Genomic DNA, 6,028 nt, shown 5'->3' on the forward strand with positions numbered 1-6,028 from the left:
CGCAGCGCGGGACAGAATTGACTTCTTTTGTTTAGGCGCATGTGTCTGTGCTCTTTCAGTGTTGTCACTACCCCTAGTGTGCAGTACACAACCATGTGCACTTTTAAGAAGTTGAACCCACTCATCCGATGGTGAAGATCATACGTACGAACACGTACAGACAGCTGGTTGCGGGTATTCGTTGGTTTCACATTATTTTTCAACCCGCTGTGGGCATGCGCAGAGCGTGTGAAAAATAACCACTGCATGTTTCCGGTTTGATCGTATGCTTATCGATAGTGTAAATGCACCTTAAATAAAAGCTGTTATGAAAATTATTTACGTTGTGACAACTGTTCATAGTTGCGTACATACTTCCATTTGCCTATGCTTTTCAATAATTGATGTCCTATTTTTGGTTGCAATTCCATCAGAGATGTGTTTGTTTAGTTGTGAGAAGGGGATGTGCGGGAAGGACGGTGGTGGTGAGATGTCTTTATACAAGAGCTTGTTGACATAAATGAAGCTATTTATTTAACTAATCCCGGCCTCTGTTTCATAAATCAATTGGGAGCAGTTATATTCGACATAAAACTATATATTTGTTTTGATTTTTGTTTTCTTTGGAGTGTTTACACTATCGATAAACATACGACCAAACCGGAAACATGCAGTGGTTATTTTTCACACGCTCTGCGCATGCCCACAGCGAGTTGAAAAATAATGTGAAACCAACGAATAGTAACGTGCAGAATCACAGGACAAAAATACTGTGACTATAGTGTCCCAGTTCACCCAGCTGTGAATGGGTACCTTCTGTGGATGAGGCTGTGTGATCTTTTGCTGCGCCTAACAGGCCGCATGAGTTGAATTCTCCCCAGGGGAGTTGAGTTGGTTGATAAGACAACTGTTGATCAAAGGAACACTCCAGCGTCTCGAGCATGTACTAGTTGCATGGATATGTGCGCTATATAAATACCCTATAATATTATACAATAGACCTCATCACCAGTCTACAATTGTATAATAACACTTTGCAGTAGGGTCAACAGACCGCTGTTTCACAAAGCGATCGTAGAGCTATCTCGTATTGCAAATATTCCAAACTTCCTCGCGGACGACGTCAGAAAGGTATGTATGTTTTAGACTGAGTTTAGTTTTACGCCGCTTTTAGCAATATTCCAGCAATATCACGGCGGGGGACACCAGAAATGGGCTTAACACATTGTGCCCATGTGGGGAATCGAACCCTGGTCTTCGGCGTGACGAGCCAACGCTTTAACCACTAGGCTACCCCACCGCCCCGTATGTTTTAGAGCGGGTAGGTGCGCTAACATTGGCACAAAATCAACAGTAAGTCGGAAAATGAATTTATTATATTTTGTGGCGATATATAAGTGTTTTTCAGATATACTTAAAGGTCACATAAACCCTAGGGGGTAAAAATACATAAATCACTAACTGGCATCGTTATAAATGAAACCCCGTCATTAAAACTACTCATTTCGACCTTTAATTGACTTATATCGACCTTTTGACAACAGTGCACAATTCTCACCCGCGAACGAAATTTCAACCAATCAGAGCGGCGCGACTCTGTGACGTCATATGAGGAATAGCTTTGAGGGCCGATGCAGAATTCATCTACATTTTAGGGGGTAAATGATCTTGTTTACAGGCTTGTATAAACCTGAAATCGTGACAATTGTTGTGGAAAATGAAAGCTATATGTTCTCACAATCTACTGGCATTTAATTTTGTCTCCTGCTTTGCCTAGTTTCCGAGTTACAACTTGTTTTCATAGACGCTTCTGTCACAATTGATTGGTGTCGTTAGGCCCTATTTGTATAATGACTGATCCAAATTGATCCCATTTCTGTGTTTTTTTTACCCTCGATATTTAATCATGTCATGTAAAAATCTGTTTGTATTCTCAAAACAGTGTCGGCCCATAAGTTTTCACATGCAATACAGCAATTAATACTCCCTTGTTGTAACCCGTGTTAGGTGGTATAAACCTACACATGTTATTTGTCATCATTCACTTGATGGCCAGTTAATGAATTTATAACAGGTATAATTAGTGGTAACACACTTAGATTACCCGACAAAGGTTCCCATTTGGCATTTCTTGTGTCTGGAGTAAATATTCAACATTGTAAACATCGATCAAAGGATTAACCGATAACACGCTGATTGATCAATTACTTTTATCTTACACAGCGGAATTGTCAAAAGGTAGTGTTTATGTATGTAGATTTACTAATCTATACTGAATACACTCTGCCGTGCCGGTGTCTGCGTATTAAACAACGTCCTTCTTTCAAAGGATTAACCGGCAATACATTGATTGATTGCCCATTATTGGCTAACTAAATTACTGTTTTTAATGAAAGGCGGACATTATGCAATTAGTTGCCAGGTGTGCTATCTTGGGTGACCAATGAGACTATACACCAATACCTGAAAAGATTTATCACTTTTTCGTATATTAAACTGTTAAAAGACACATCATTTGGAACAGTTTTGTGGATATTGATGGATACATTCCTCAAACAAGGTAATGGCCTGATATTGTTCCTATAACTTTAATCTGTTTTAATTTTAATATTTGCATTTTGTTTTTATTCATTTGTCGTAGCATTCAACAGAATCATTGTTTTCGCCGTGAAGTGTAATGAGACAGACAACATACACTAGTGTGTGTGTGCGAATTATGATTCACATTGGCAAACTATAAAATGTCTAGATATTACAGTTCTGTTATAAATTCACTATAAGTATCAGCAGATCGTCAGCTTTTTATTTAGTTTCAAAATGCATAAAAGTATGATAATAAACTAATTAGGATTATAAGACCAAATATAAAGACGCACATTGACTAGTATCTACATACTGGTGAGTGGACATTAACCATGTGAATGTAGCAAGAAATTTATCGCGCAGTATTGTGACTTCGACCCCCACCTCGCTTCCGTGGAAGAAATCGTTATGTTATGTTGTGTCATGCAAAATCCTTTTGGTTATGATTCCAATACATATTTAACTACGAGTAGAAAGTAGTTTTGATTTTCTAACTTGATGAAAACAAACTATAATCTCATTAATTCTAACAGACTTTACGATTTTCAAAAATGGCGGCGCCCTGTCGGGAACATCCACCAACCAGTCTGTGGATAAATGCTATTTAGGTTTGTTTTCACCGAGTTACAAAATCAAAACTACTTTCTACTGGTAGTAAAATATGTATTTTATTGATGGCCAATAGGATTTTGCATGACATAGCGTATAACATAACAATTTCTCTCCTGGCAGCGAGGTGGGTGTCAATATAATACTACTTACAATATTATTGTTACTTCGACCACAACCTCACTTCCGAGGAAGAAATCGTTATGTTACAAGTTGTGTTATGGAAAATCTTTATGGCCATCAATCATATACATATTTTACTATAACTAGTAAGTAGTTTTGATTCTTTAACTTCCGTGAAGCGATCTGAACACAAGTAAGATATCGTTTCAGGCTTCCACAACGCTCGCTTCGCACTCACAAACATAACCCATTTAGCACGAACTGCGAGGTCCTGTGGAAATCTGTGCATGGTGACACCATCACCCGACCCCTAGGAGCAATTGACGACAAAGCAACGATTCGGCATGTCGTCGTTCATGTCGAGAAATCATCAAAATGATGAGCGTGCTACACACTTTCCATACAACTAACTGAAAATCGTTCCTCATATGACGTCACTGCAGTGCTCTGGCGACAGAGTTACGTAACCTGTCTGTGGTTTCGTTGGCGGGCGAGAGGGAAGCAGGCGACTTTTTGGCCACTTTTAATCGCTCGGTATTAATTAACCACAAGTTTTTAAAGAATAAATTTGGTGTTCCGCATAAGACTAACCACAAATCTTTCATATGTAATGGTTAAAAGAGTAACAAAAAACAAAGTTTAGTGGTTCTTTAACTTAGAATTAATGCTGAATTTGTCCTGTAGACACTTTAGTACAGCAACAAGAACACTTTTGATGCGTCAACACGGGGGCTAACTCTTTGTTCATCAAATATTATTTACAAAGGCCAATTTTCACAAAATATTTAATCGACATGGGTGGTTTGCTTTTAAAGCAATTTGGTCTTGTCATCAATACAAAGTGTCTATATGAAATCAAGCAACAATCAAGGTGTGAAAATTGTACTTGTTTAAACAAATCATCACAATTCGGATCTAACACTGTGTAGCATTTTCTCCTATTGTGAGAGGACCATTCGTATATTCAAGAATACGGGAATTACAATATTGATGAATTACAGCGCGTGTCCATATTATTACGTACAATTGTAACAGCGTTGATATCGTGTATAGCGATGCCCGTTTTAAAATGGGCTTACTGCTACTCAAAACGACACAGCGTATCGTCGTAATATCTTGTCACATGATCGACCATGATGTCACGTGACTATTTTTAATCCATTTGTCGTCTGCTACATATTCTGGCTATTTCGGCAACAATTCTAAGCGGGGTACATTGAAATTAATAGAAGAGGGCTCAGCCAATTAGAAAACGACATTCTGTTCCATCACCGATATACATTCGCCCAATAGGCCGTTACATATGTCTATATAATGATACATTTTAGAGGGACATTTGCCTAAATGGATATAGAGATCGGAGACAGTTCAATTGAAAAAGATTTTCATTGATGGTGTTTTGTTACATGGTGATCAGAACTTCAGTGATATTACAGATGATATTCATAAATTGCTTGTATTCATATAATATTTCAAATCAGATAATATGATAGCGTGAGTGTAGACCTTGACCTTCCAACAATAGCATTTAAAACCCGCCGATGCGTTAAATTGCAGTGGAGCCTCTGCTGTGTCAATTATGTGACAGTACCGGCGACCCTTTCACGAGTGAGTGAGTTTTGTTTTACGCCGCTTTACAATATTCCAGCAATATCGCGGCAGGAGAGATCAGAAACGGGCTTAAATGCCATTATCTTGACTGATGTGACGTATGCCCCTGGCAGACCTGCGTCAGAGGGGCGCGGTGGGCGAGCTGGCTAAGGCGCCAGGCTAGTGATCCAGCGAGGTTGAGGTAAAGGGATCGAGCCCACATGTGACCGGGTGTAAAAACCTTGGAGTCAACTTTGTGCGCAGACTCTTTCAGTGTTGTCACCCCCTAGTGTACAGTACACAACCCTGTGCACTTAACAGAACCCACGAATCCGTTGGTATTTGACCAGATGGTAGCCACATGAATATGTGCAAACAATTAGTTGCGGGTACATCAACGTGCAGTGAACATGGACAAAGTACTGTGACTATGCGTCCCAGTCCACCCAGCTGTGATTGGGTACCTCGTTAGGATGAGAAAGCCACAATAACTTGGTGCGCCTAGTGGCTGCAAGAGTTGTATACTCCCCAGGGAGTTGAGATTGATAATGCGATGTGCCGTTGAGATTGACATCCAATGATCGAGGGAAAAAATACCAGCGCCTTGAGCATGCACTAATGCGTGGATATGTGCGCTATATAAATATCCTATAATAATAATATCGGCGACTGTGAAGTCAGTTTGTAAGTGCCGAAACACAGGGGCTTGTAACGCTAAAAACTGCCATCAAGGTATGTAGGCCTACTGTCACTAACGGGGTCAAAGCACGTTACTGACAGTATACATACCTTGATGGCAGTTGTTAGAGTTACAAGCCCCTGTGTGCCGAAATTCAGCCGAACCTGAACCAAACCTGAGCAGCTACCCAATTAAGAACCATTACCAGTGACCATTTCCTCATCACGTTCATCACTGTCGTCATTACTGTGGAGACAGCTATAGAATACCAAACTCAGTCTTTTTTAACAACATATATTGTGTGTGCAGAGTGTTGTTACAAGCTGTACAAACATTTTGAAACTAAACATGTTTCTGTTCGAGGGAGTGAGTGCGTATGGTTTTACGCCGCTTTTACCAATATTGCAGCAATATGACGGCGGGGGACACCAGAAATGGGCTCCACACATCGTGCCCATGTGGGGA

This window comes from Haliotis rubra, unplaced genomic scaffold (genome assembly GCF_003918875.1).
Source record: "Haliotis rubra isolate DU_JTF1 unplaced genomic scaffold, ASM391887v1 Scf2505, whole genome shotgun sequence".
NCBI classification, from domain to species: Eukaryota; Metazoa; Mollusca; class Gastropoda; order Lepetellida; family Haliotidae; genus Haliotis; species Haliotis rubra.